General features: G+C 48.6%; 1 long non-coding RNA gene across 1 annotated transcript in view; it reads left to right on the top strand.

Annotated features, from left to right (window-relative positions):
* LOC306641681 overlaps positions 1 to 13,339 on the top strand; it is a 46,055-nt gene that overhangs the window by 20,295 nt on the left and 12,421 nt on the right. The gene's annotated exons all lie outside the window — the stretch shown is intronic.

The raw sequence follows: 13,339 nt of genomic DNA, 5'->3' as shown, positions 1-13,339 counted from the left end.
AACTTGTATTCCTTTTCAAGCACGCACTATAAATAAATCTTCTCCAAATTATTCTCAGTGTATTTTTGTTGTTGTTGGAACTCTCACGGATTCAGTCTATGACTTTTTCTTGTAATATTCTTTGGGTCTTACACTCAAGACTAGGTTGATTTTAAGAAAGAAGTTGGAGATTGTTTCTTCTTTTTCTATACTCTGGAATAATACTAGTCCCTTGATATTAGGTTAAAACCGTGATGGGATTTGCTGATGAAACTATCTGGGTCTTTGTTGTCATATCTAAAGAGTCATTGCTAAGGTCATCTAGTTGTTCTCCTGTGTTGTTTTCTTGGAATTTTATAGTTTTGCATTTAGGGCTCTGATCCATTTTGAGTTCATTTTTGTTAAGGGTGTGAGATCTGATCTGTGTCCAGATTTTAGTTGTTGTTATTATTATTATTATTATTATTATTATTTGCATGTGAAAGTTCAGAGGTTCCAGCTCCACTTGTTGAAAAGACTGTCTTCTTGCCATTCTATTGCCTTTTCTCCTTTGTCAAAGATCAGTTGACTACACTTAGGTAGTTTATCTCTGGGTTCTCTGTTCTAGTCCATTGATGAGTTTGTGTATTCTTTTGCTAAAATCACACTGTCTGGATTACTGTAGGTTTATTGTAAATTTTGAAGTTGTATAGTCTGAGTCCTCCAACTTTGTTCTTCTCTTTCAATATGGTGTTGGTTATTCTGGATCTTTTGCCTCTTTACATAAACTCTAGAATTAGTTTACAGATATCCACAAATGCAGTTGCTGAGAATCTGATTGAAATTACATTGAATCTATAGACCAAGTTGGAAAAGGGCAGCCTCTTACAATTGTGAGTCTTCCTATTCATGAACATGGAATATCTCTGTTTATTTGGTTGGCCTTTGATTTCTTTTGTGTCTGTTTGATCCTATGAATCATGTACATATTTTGTTACACTTATACCTAAGTATTTGGGGATGTTAATATAAACAGCACTGTGCAAGTTCATTACTGGAATGTTGTAAAGTGCTTAACTTTTGTATATTAATCTTGTATCCTACAAACTTACTGTAATCACTTATTAGTTCTAGGAGTTTTTTCTGTTTGTTGGTTGTTATTGATTCTATGTAGACAATCACATCATCCTAAACAAATAATGTTTAGCAGTGACCTGTGTTCTCAATTTCCGACCCACTCTACGGCCCGCTATTTCCCTTTGGACCTCAGCCTCTCTGTTATTTTGTCTAGGCTTTTGGTGGGAGAAACAGTGTGGTGTGTACTTACGCCTTCTTACCTAGAACTGGAACTTTAGAGCAGGTCTTTGTAAATAAAATTCACAGTTGAGATTTTTCAGATTACTAGATTTCTACCTTATTTGGGGCCACCAGGGTAGAATAGAATGCTAATGCACATGGGGGTTAGTTCCAGCTGTAGCTTCTCGGTTAGGAGATCTCCCTTCCATATGTGCCAAGGAGCAAGACAGGTCACAGAGGTTCCTTATTAGACTCTCACCCTTCTGTCCTGTTTCCTGTCCTTCCAAGTCACTGAGCTCAACCAGTGTTCTCAACATCACAGCTGACTTTGGTGCTTGCTAGGTCATTAAGCTTACTTAGAGCTTTACCTACCATGGTGCCGTATGTATTCTTTAGCATCTTGATGATGTTCAAAAACTGATTATTACTTAGAAAATATTTTGTTCAATATTGTTTGTGGCAATTGTGCTGGTCAAGTTTTCAGTGTACCATACTTCAAGAGCTGGAAGTCTCTAGAAGCATGTTTTAAACTTCTAATTATGCTCATTAATCTTCTGATCTTGTAAAGATAACTTCATGGGTGTGCATTCCTTTCCTTAAGGGACTTCATTTCTTTCTTTTTTTTTAAACAAACTTTTTATTAGCTGTTGATGGATCTTTATTTTATTTACTTAGTTATATTTGGTGCTGAGAATTGAACCAAGTGTCTCACTCGTGCTAGGCAAGTGCTGTACCACTGAACCACAACCCCAGCTAGGGACCTCATTTCTACACATTTATTTAACTTGTCTTATTTAAAACAGCATTTGGAGATGATAGCAAAATAAACAGTATTTTTCATACTACCTTTTTTATTCCTATTTTATCAGATATATTTATTTATGACAATTTAGCCTACACTCAATGCCTGATATATAAATGAAATAAGATATATGAAGTACTTTGAAAATGGTGACTCACTATATACATGTAGGATGTTATTATCTCAGTAATGCAAAATCTCTTTATATCTAATCAGGTCATGGATTACTGGTGAGGGCTAAATTAAAAGGAAAATGCATAACAAACGCCTGAATGGAAAGCCCAGGGGCTGATGAGGACCTGCTGTGCACCTTGATGCTGGCACCTGACTTCCATGGGTTTCAAGGAGTTCCTACATATGAACTTGAACTGGAGTTTCCTACAAGTTGAGCAGCAGGAGTCTGCTAAGCAATATGTACCGCAGGAGGTTCACTGTTGAATTGGATTTCTATAGTCACGGCTCTGGTCTGTTTAAAGGTAGGCTACGGATTGCCACCGAGGAGGAAGGATGGGCTTATGTGATTCTTGGCATTTGCAGGACTCGACATCAGGAGCTCAACATAGGTCTCTGTACTTGAATCTTTTTTTCCTCATCGACTCCTTCCTGGTGGAACTTTCATGTGTTACGTCTGAGTGGACTGTGCAGTTTGGCCTTCTCTGTGCACCTGATCAAAACCCAGGGAGGGCACATGGTTCATTCTGTGGCTCGGCCACCATGATCTATGTGACACCAGAAAGTTTCTTCTCCTCTCCAAACTTGGCTTTTCTCCTGTTAAGGTTGGAATATGGAGTGTCCCCTAAGGCTCACATGCTGAAGGCTTGGTCCCCAATGCAGCAATGTTCAGAGGTGAGGTTTTTGAGAAATGAATGGATTTCAGTGCTGTAGCCTCATCAGTGGGTTAACCCATGGATGGATTCACAGCTGAATGGACGATGTGGAGGTGGGGCCTCACTGGAGGAGGCAGGTCTCCAGGTCACACCCTGGAAGGGTACATCTTTCCATGGTCCCTTCTCTCTCTCTGCTTCCTGGATGCCATGAATGGAGCAGCTTTCCTTTGCTACACCCCTCCTCCATGATGTTCTGCCTCACCTCAGGCCTGAAGCAATGGAGCCAGCTGACCATGGACAGGAACCTCTGCAACTGTGAGCCAAAATAAATCTTTCTTCCTCTAAGTTGATTTTCTCAGGTGTTTTGGTTATAGTGACAAAAAGCTGAGTAATACAAGATACATGTGGCTTTGGTGAAAGATTCTAGAAACAGCCCTCTCCTGCTCAACCCAGTGATTGGCACATGGGACACCTGCACTGAGAAGTGTTTCTGAAAGAATTCGCTCACAGCCCTCCTGCTGTGTTAGGGCAGAGATCCCCAACTTTGGCCAGACATGAGACTCACCCGGGTATCTTTGAGAACCAGAACAAACACAGCAGAATATCAGGGTGTGCGGTCAGCTTGAGCCCGACCGGGGTCCCGTATGAGGTGAAGGCACAAATTGTGTGAAGATGCAGGCATTTCCAGAAGAGAGCCCCCACTCCCTACATACTCCAGCCTGCCACCATGTGATGTCTCGGGGGCACTGCCAGGAGCAGGTTGTCCCGCAGAGGCTGTGCGGAATTAACCTGGCTATGAGGAAGAGCAAGGTCAGAGGCCCTGAGGTTGCAGGGGGCAAGGAAGACTTGAGGAAGCAGAGGAAGGCCACGGAGGCTGAGGGGCAGAAGTGGGTGATGCAGGAGAGGTAAGTGAGTGGAGACTGTTGGTCCACTCTGGCTTCCGCAGGGAGGAGCACAGGCAGGGGACGGAGGCCATTGTTCTCAGTAGAATGGGTAAGGCAGTTTGTCACAGCGGGGTGGACAGTACTTGCGGGGAGGAGCAGCGGGGACCTTGGTAGAAGGCACATATGGCTCAGGTTTCAAAGTGGCCCCCAAAGTGCGACTGTCCCCGAGGATGCTGGCTTCAGGTGTGACCTTGGGCAGCTGGCTTCCCTTGGGGCCTTGCGTTCCCATGCCTGCAGTCAGGAGGTTGGCGTTCTGCTCTCTGGAGCCTGGACGCAGCCCCACACAGAAACCTCACAGTGCTCTGGTCTCCTGGTCCAGCCACCAATGTGCTTTCACACGCCCAAGGCGTGTCCCTCTGCTTCTGAGAAAAGCCGCCAAGCCCCCCAGCCGGAATCCCCTCTGCTGTCCACAGCTTGTGGTGAGACTCTGGGCCACGTGGTGTCGCCGGCCCGCCTCTGTGGTCTGCTCCTGGAGGGTCAGGGTGGAGGCTCCACCCTCTTGGCTCCTGCCTCAGGGACGACAGCTTTCCCTGGGAAGCTGAGGGGACCGACGGTCTCTGCTGCCCGTGCTCAGGGGCTGACTGGAGAGAAGGAGGTCTGCCTCTGATGGTCCCTGGCCTCGGGGTCTCCATCCTCAGAGTGTTGAGGCAACTGTGAAGCAGGCAGAGCTCCCGGCCTCTGGGGCACCGTCTGCCCTCTGACGCGGTCCACCCCACCCTGACCCCCAGGCCTCATGCCCCTCTCCCTGCCAGCGCACACCTCCCCACGACCAGGCCTCCGGGCGGACTTTTCCTCCTTGGTATTCAGGACAGTGCCTTGCCTTTTCGAGGCCCATTTGCCTTTGACCCCTAATTTAACCAGAGAATGAAAGACTGGGTTCCCTTTGACCAGGGTCTCAGTGGGCGGGCATTTGAGCCAGAGGTGGACTGTCCTCCTTTCTGGCTCCTGGAACACACAGCTGTCTTCTCTCAGCAGACAAGTCTGTGTGGCTTTGCCAGGCCACATCACCAGGTGGGTGGCCCTGACGCCAGACACCGCCTGGGCTCCTGGGGCTGGAGGCTCTGGTGGTGGCACCAGCAGGCTTGTTGTCCTCAAGCTCTTTCTCCTGGGATGGGGGGCCCAGGGTTGCTCTGTTTGTGTCTCATCTCCTCTTCTTGTAAGGACACCTGTCGGAGGGGTGGGACCCACTCAGACCACCCGTTAACCTCATGGCCCCTTTGCAGACCTCGTCTCCTAGTGCGCCACTTCTGAGATTAGGGTTAGGCCGTCAACGTGGGATCTTGTGGAGACGTGATTCAGGCCCTGACAACCTCCTGAAGTGGCCACAGAGCTGGGACAGGAGGTTTTGGCTTGGGCAGACGGGGGTTTTGATGGAGCCTAGATGGCTTTTCTGGATTAAAGACACGTCAAGGGTGGAGGCTTGGAGCTGGCCGGGAGACTGTCCCTGTGCTGGCTTACTTCAGCCGTGAGCAAGTGAAGGACGGGAAGCCTGGTGGAAGGATGCCACCAGCGTGGGGTGGGGCAGACACCTGAGGCCAACGGTGACAGTGACGAGAAGCCCGCAGGTGGAAGCCAGGCACCTGGGGGAGGGCATGCAAGAGGAGCTGGCTGGGCGTCTGGGTTCAAAGTTCGATGCAAAAATAACCTGCATCCTGGCCCTGGGGATGGCTAGGACTCGGCCTTCCAGATTCACTGTGGCCTCTGTCCCTGGCAGCAGCCCTGCGGCCGCCTCTCCTGCCCATTTCACACTGTAATGAAGGGTGAACAGAGGGCCCGGTGCTGGCAGCGGGGGCAGGGAGGCGGAGCGGGAGCTGGTGTTGCAGGACCACGGGAGCAAGGCCCTCCAGCAGCGCCTGCCCGCCTGCCTGGTGGTCTAGGGACTAAAAGCAGAGCTGCATTGTTGACTAAGGTGGCGATTTATGGTCAGAGACAGAACGTCACTAATGGGTTCCAGCGACTTCAGTGGACCAGAAAAGAAGACTTGTTTCCCTGGTGCCCCTCCATGTTGGGAATGCTGTTCCCACATAAGCCACAGAGACCATCAAGCGTGCTGGCTGCGGGGGTGTCCTCAGGGAGGCTGGCTCTGAGGAAGTGCAGGAGGCTGGGGGGATTGGGGCTGTCAGAGGCCCTGGTACAGCCAGCCTGCCCACTGATCCTGCCACCAGAGGCCTCGCTGACCTTCCAGGACACAACTGAGGCTGGCCATCCCTGTCCAGGGGTCCTGCAGGAGAAGTTTGCTCCTGACCTTCTGAGGACACGCCCTTTTCTGTCCCCTTCCTTCCTGTTACTCCCACGACACCGACTCTCCCTGGAGCCCGGCCGAGAGTGCCCTCTTGGTGGCTGTGCCCTCTCACGCTTGGTGAACAGGGCCTCTGGCTCAGGCAGAGGGCTCCACAAAGCTGCCACTTGCTTTTCGAGTTCAGCAGTCACCGTGGTTGCTTTGGTCTGAACTTTCCCTGAGTTCCACACCAGCTTCCTGGATGGACAGAGCGGCTGTGCTACAGTGGGCACAGCACAGAGAGCTCTTCCCTGGTCACCACAAGCCCTCCTGTGTGACCAACGGCAGGGGGCTGTGCAGAGAGGCTGTCAGCTTCTGGGAACCACGTAGGCCAGCAGCTGGTCTGTCTGGATCTTCCTAACAAAGGTTTTGACGGTTTTCGGTATGAAAAGAGCTATTATGCAAAGGTCTCTCACCTTTTGAAGAAGTGCCATCGAAGGACAGAGGAAATACCCTGGAGAGGAGGGGCTGGAGTCCAGGGGACCCTCCTGGTTCTGAGGAGAAGGAAGTAGACCGGAGAATCATGGACCAGGTAGCGGGGAATGCGGAGGGTACAGGGCCTCTCCCATTTTGCAAGCAAAGAATGGAGGCCAAGTCGTTGGCATTGCTGACCTCAGGAGCAGGAGCCCGATAGAATGCAATTGTCAGGGCTTGGCCTGAGAGTCTGAGGACGAGTGTCCCTCACCAGGAGCCAGGAGGTGCTGGCAGGTGACTGAACTTCCTGAGGCCTTCCTAGCTTGTCTGTGGAGTGGAATAACTGGGGCTGGGGGGCAGGTCCGAGCTAGAGAGCTGCCTGGCACCCCCAGCATGGCAAGAAAGTAATGAATGATAAATCAAAGGTCCGTGGGTGAGGACGTTCGCTCCCACATATATTCCTGGCTTGGAGTCACCTAAAGCGTGCCCATCTGGCCCCCAAAACCAGAGTGAGGGATCTTACTCCTGTTCTCACTGTGTGTCCAGGTACTGGCTGGGCTCCTAAGTGTCTGGGGTGTTGTGGGTGGGGGACATGTCCATCAAGGTTGGTGGGATGTTGTTACTTAGGGGGAGACAGGATGTCCCCGCTCCATGGGGACCGCAGTCAGCCAGTGAGACCTCAAGTCACTGCTAGAGGGACTTCTGCCTGGGGCATCCGGGCCCTTGAAAGCAGGCTTCCATCCACCGCTCTCCAGTTCCGCCTACTGACCAGCACACAAAGCTCCCTCCCCCATATTGCTCCTTGTCCCTGGGTGCTGCCTCCAGTACTTTAGGACCCCACTCGTCTGTAGCCCCCAGAGCAGGTGACCGAGTCCTGTCCCCCTCCTCTCTCCCTCCTTCAGATCACCACCTACCAACCAAACTCCTGCTCTGGGTCTGTCCAGCCACACAAAGCAGCAGCTGTGCCCTTAGGACACAGAACCTACTAGCTGTGGAGGACAAGCTGGGCCTGGTTCAGAGCAAGGCTGGGGGAGGGGGCAGGAGTTTTTTCTCCCAGGTGAGGTGGGGGCTCTAGCGTATGTGCGTGGGTGCATGGAAGACCAAACCGTGTCACGCTGACCTCACGTGGTATCAAGCGAGGTCACATAGGTTAAAGGGCTTCCCAGACATGAAAAGGGGACCTGAGACAAGCTGGTGCTATTCATTCTGTGGGAAACACTGGAAGGGAAGGGACCCAGGGACTCCAGGTCCTGGAAGTACTCGCTGCAGCCAGAAGCACCCACCATTCCATGGGGCAGGGTCAGGGCATGCCTTGAGAACTGGGGGGAGGGGCGAAGAGGGGAAGCGTGATCTCCTCCATGTCTGAGTGGGACACTCTGCTGGCCAAATGCGCCCTCCTCTTGCCCAAACGTGAGGATGCACGCAGCCAGTCTCTAGAGCAGTCCATGGTGGTCCTGAGCAACAGGCTGGCCTGAACGCTACTTCCTGCTGCGACCTTTGACCTTTGGCATTGCTTGCCTCCTTTCAGAACTTGAGGAATTGTAGTTCACGAAGTTGTCTATAATGGAATATGATTGACAGGACTGAAAAGAAGGCCTGTGTTTCTGTGACCGTTTGTCATTTTCTATTGTCTCTGTTTTGTCCTCTGCGATTTTGAAGGACTCACCTAAGGTAGCTGACGGGAACATCCCAACCGGCCATTGGCTGGCTCCACCCGGCATGCCCCTTCCTTTGGATAGTTTGCTTCTGTCTGGGCAACATGGCTCACTGTCTAGACTGGGATTCGTGGTGGCTCTCCCAGCCACACGCGCCAGCCCCTGCTCCGCTGCCGGGCCTGGTTCTCACAGCCGTTCCCTGAATAAATACGCTCTGTCTCCACAGCAGACGCTTTATCCCCTCAGTGTCCAAGGGAACTGATTCATCGCCCTGAGGTTTCTGTCTGGGAGCTGCTTCCAGACAGCACAAGCCATGCGTCCCCTGTGGGTGGGATCCAGGCCTGGGTCTGGCCCTTCTCCCCTCGTTCCCTCCTTTGGTCTTCCTCAGGGATGTGGTCTCTGCCTCTTTCTGTCCCACTTTTTTCACACGACTCCACACCCTGCCTCAGGTTTAATCCAAGAGAAGTTCTTGTTGGTCTGTGATGTGTGAAGCTTCTAGAATCAGATGCTCAGACTAAGAGTATGACACCCTTCTCTTCAGTCCAAGACACTGAGGCCAAAGGGGGAGCCTGTGGGTGTAGAGTCTTGTGGCTTCCTGTCTCAAGTTAGTGTTGTTCCACAATCCTGGTGGCACTTTTAGGGGCTTTGATGGTGGAAGGAGAAGCATTTCTTTCCATGTAGGGAAATAGCTACTGGGTTCCGTCTGGAATTCATTTTCCTGGTCCCATTATTTTCAATCAAATGGCATTGTGAGGAAGTCACTGTGAGCTTGTTTAATACCTCTTCTGTTGTGTTTTTGTGGTTTTCTTTGCAAAATTCAGTGTAATATTTCACCCCTTTAAGAAGCTCTGACAGGAAGTTACAGAGAATTAACAGGGACCAGGTTGTAAAATGGAAATGGACCATTCATGGTGGAGGAGGGGCTGTGGACAGGGTTAGAAGTCGCTCTGTGGGGAGGGAAGCACTGTGTCCTTCGTTTTGTGGAGTTGAGATCTTGCATCCAGGGAAGATTCCTTTCTACTCCAGCAGCTGAGTCTGTCCTCTCTCTAGGGCACGGGGTGGCGGGAGTGGGGGCTACGTGACAGAAAGACATTGACCAGTCAACAGAGGAACATCAAGGAGGCAATTTTTTCTTTGAGCAGGCTGGGGAAGGGCAGCGGAACACCGCGTGTCGCAGGCAACGTGGAGGATTCAGCCTCCACATTCTTTGATTCTTTTTCCATTGAGGGATAGTCTGTTTTAGTCAGCTTTTTCACCACTGTGACCAAAAGACCTGACAAGAACAATTAGAGGAGGAAAAGTTTATCTGGGGGCTCACGGTTTCAAAGGTCCTAGGCCATAGAAGGCCAGCTTCATTTTGGGGGGCCTGAGATGAGGGAGAACATCATGGCAGAAGTGTGCAGTGGAGGAAAGCAGCTGGGGACATGGCACTGGGAAGCAGGGACACTAATCGCAACTCACAAAATATATACCCCAAAGGCACCCCTCAATGATCCACCTCCTCCGCCACACCCGGCCTGCCACAGTTAGGATCCAGCTAACCCCTATCGGGGATCAACACACTGACTAGGTCGAGGTTCTACCTACCATTCACCTCTAAGCCTTCTTGCATTGTTTCACACGTGAGCTTTTGGGGAACACCTCATATCTAAACCATGACAGGATCTACGTTCCTCCTCTCGACAGACTTGACAGTACTTTGACCAGTAAAATATGGGGAAAGTGACATCATATGTCCTCCAAAACTGGGTCCCACAAAGCCATGCAGATCTGTCTGTTTTCTGGGACACACCCTTGGATGTCTGTAATCAAGAAAAGAGTCTGGCTATGCTGTGAGGAGGCCACACCTCTTGGAGAGGCCGCACAGAGACGTCTGCTTGGCAGTCCTGGTCTGAACTGGCTGAGCTCAGATGCCAGAAACATGAGGGAACAGGTACCCAGATGATCCAAACCCTAGCCCCTGAGTCACTTCCTAACTCCTGACTTTCAGCCTTCCCTGTTGAGATCCCCACCACTGAGGAGCAGAGACTAACCCGCCTCTCTCTGTCCCTTCCAAATCCCTGACCCGCAGAGTCATGTGCTCCATGAAATGGTGTGCCAAGGCACTACGTTTTGGGGTAACTCGTTATGCAGCAAGAGAAACTGAAACAGGCAGTTTATAAATCCAGGCAAAGTAAAGCAGATTAAGGGGTTAGAGAGTGAGGCGGAATTGGGATTGAGGAAGATATTTTGGATACGGAGTCAGAAAACTTCTCTGGGGAGCTAGCATTGAAGCAGTGGGGACTCAGGGACACGAGCATTGGGGGAGCATGTCCTGGGGACGGGAACAGCAGTGCCATACCCTGCACTGGGAGTGAGTTATGTAAGGAAGGGCAGGAGGCTGGGGATGAGGCAGCTGGGACACCGTGCAGGGCTTTGGTGGTCCTTAGGGGCTAGGGTTTCGTCATAAGCCAGTGTGAGGTCTGCATGGGATCCATTGTCCACAGGCCCTTCCTCATAGATTTCAGCAGTCTAATGACTTCAAATGGCTTCCATATGCTGGTCATTTCTAAATATATGTTCCTCACCTAGACCTTGGCTTTGAACACCAGACTCTTTATTTATTTGCCCACTAGGTTTATACATGGATTATTAAGAGATATTTAAGGCACTAGGTATAAAACATTAGTGTATCCCCTGCCCCCAAACCTCCTCCTCCCTCAGTCTACCCAACGTGATCACATGGCAATCTATCCAAAGTCTCAGGTCATTCTACGCCTTCTTTCACTCATGACCGGTGTATGATCGACCTCACCTCTTTCCATCTGCCTCCTGGCACAAAGTGTGGCTTTTGAAAAGCTCAGTGGTGGTCTGATGTACCCTTCCTTATAAGTAACATGGCCTTTTTGCCTGGATGTCCAAGAGATTTGTATTTTTCTTTAATGTCTAGAAATTTTCCCAGAATATATTTTTGCATGTTGACTTTCTTTAGGTAGTTTCGCAAATTGAATTTATGACATCGGTTTCAGAAAGTTTTCTTGAATCATTGGTTTTAGTTTTAGTTTAGTCCCTTGTTTTGGTTTTGTGTTTTGGGGATTTCTATTATACAAATGTTGGATCTTCCTGGTCTACCTTCTGGATTTGTTACTTTCTCTAAACCCCTCTTAATTCTTTCTTCTTTTGATGCAACTTTTTTTTCTAGATTACTATTTCTTTCTTACAAAATTTATTGGTTTTTTTAGTTATAGGATACTTTTTCTTAAAGCATTATTTTCTAGATTCATGCATTCTTTTCTTCTTTTTAATATAATCCTCATTTCTGGCATCCTAATTTCCTGAATTTTAATTTTATCATTTGACTCCTGAGTTTTTCTGGCTTTAATATTTTTTTTTTTTTTTTTTTTTTTTTTTTTTTTTAGTTTGCTTTGAAATTTGTTGTAGATTTCATTTGTTTTGTGGTTATATATTTCTGGTATATTTTATGGTCTTTGGGGATGTGATTCTACAACTTTTATCCTTTTCTCCTAAGTACCATTGTGTATTATCTGACTTTTGGTAAATTAACTTTGTTAAATGTCTCTATTAAACATTTTAATATAAAATTAGTCTCTCTGAACTGCTAGGAGATCTCATCCCACTTGGCTTTTCTACCTTTATTGGTTTGGAGTTTCCTGTTCATTTGTTTTCAGGAGTGTTCCAGAAGTCCATGTTTTGAAGTCTCTAACCTCTGTCCCCTTTCCCTCTCTCAGATGGCCTTTCTGTTTGTCTCCTTCCTTTGTCTCTCTTGCCTCATGTGCTGCTCAGATTGGATTAGAATCTGAGCAGTTTCTTCTCAATGTGGGGCTTTGTCCTTCAGGGATTTTCGGTTGGTTGGATTTCAGAATTCTTGGGACTGTCTTAGAGAGTTCTAGCCCTTTCAAATTTTTATCGTGACCCCTTAAAGTCACCCACTGTTTGAGTGGTCAAAACCTTTCCAGTCTTAGCTATTGTTCTCAAATTGACCATTGGGAATTTTGGAATTCTCAGGTGTGTCATGGGTGCTGATTCCCTCCTTTGTCTCCTCTTGCACAAACGTTAGTAGTAGTTGTACTACTCAGGTCTTGTAACTGTTGGTGTTTTTCTCTGCATGCTTATATTTTGGAAGTCATGGATATACCTGGCCAACTGTTTTTGTGGTACACATTGACCATTAATTTTTTGATTTTGCTCTTCTCTACTGCTGTGTTATCCATTTTTCATGGTGGAATTTGGGGGTATTAAAAATTATGGTATAGGCATTGTTCCAGAACATTTCTGTTTACATCAATACATTATCTGAAGTAGTATTTACAAATGTACATCAGATCACGTCACCCTCTGCTAATAATGTTTCAGTGACTTCCCACAGTGGACAGAAGCCCAAGTCCCTACATTGGCTTACAAGGTGCTGTGTGCTCTGGCTTTACTGTCTAATCACTTTTTTGTTGAACAAATAAATTCATGAGTGACTATATTGCAGAAGATGCCCTTGGTTTCATTGTGGAGAATGGCAATGTAACAGAAATGGGAAGAGGAGGCCAGATAGGAGAATAATGCAATAATCCAGGCAAGAGATTGTGTGGAATGGGGGTTAAAGAGAATTTGTGAGCTACTATAAAGGTAGCCTAGGCAGACGGCTAATTATGAGCCTCGGTCAGCAGATGCAGCTTACTTGTTTGATTGACAAACTGTTGTGACAGGTGGGATGAAAATGACTTGTGACAGGCTGCTCCTAGTGCCTGGCTGCTATAAATTCAGGTCGTATTTATCCAATGTCCACCAGGTGTGGTGTGGCCAGGCAAAATCCCAGAGCAACCAGGGAGAGGGTCTATCAGAGGTCGGGTAGGGAAGGTGTTTCCATAAGTGTGTGTTGTACACTGAACCAGCCAAAGGGCTGGTGACTCAAAACAATGAGGATTTATTGTTTCTCCTGGTTCCATGTATCACATGGGCAGCTCTTCTGCTGGTTCTCCTGGGCTTACTCTTGTGGCTGTGATTAACTGGAGACTCACTCAGTGGGCTGGGAGGTCTGAGGGCGCCTCTCCTGGTCTGGCAGCTGGGGTGGTGGTGGGGCTAGGGCCTTTCCTCTTCCAGTAGGCTGGACCAGCTTCCTTATGGTGACCACAGGGCAGCATTCCCAGAGGACAAAAAGGGCTAGCCATGGAAGT

Source organism: Sciurus vulgaris (assembly GCF_902686455.1).
Source record: "Sciurus vulgaris genome assembly, chromosome: 12".
Classification (NCBI taxonomy): Eukaryota; Metazoa; Chordata; class Mammalia; order Rodentia; family Sciuridae; genus Sciurus; species Sciurus vulgaris.
This window is presented reverse-complemented; position numbering and strand designations above follow the sequence as displayed.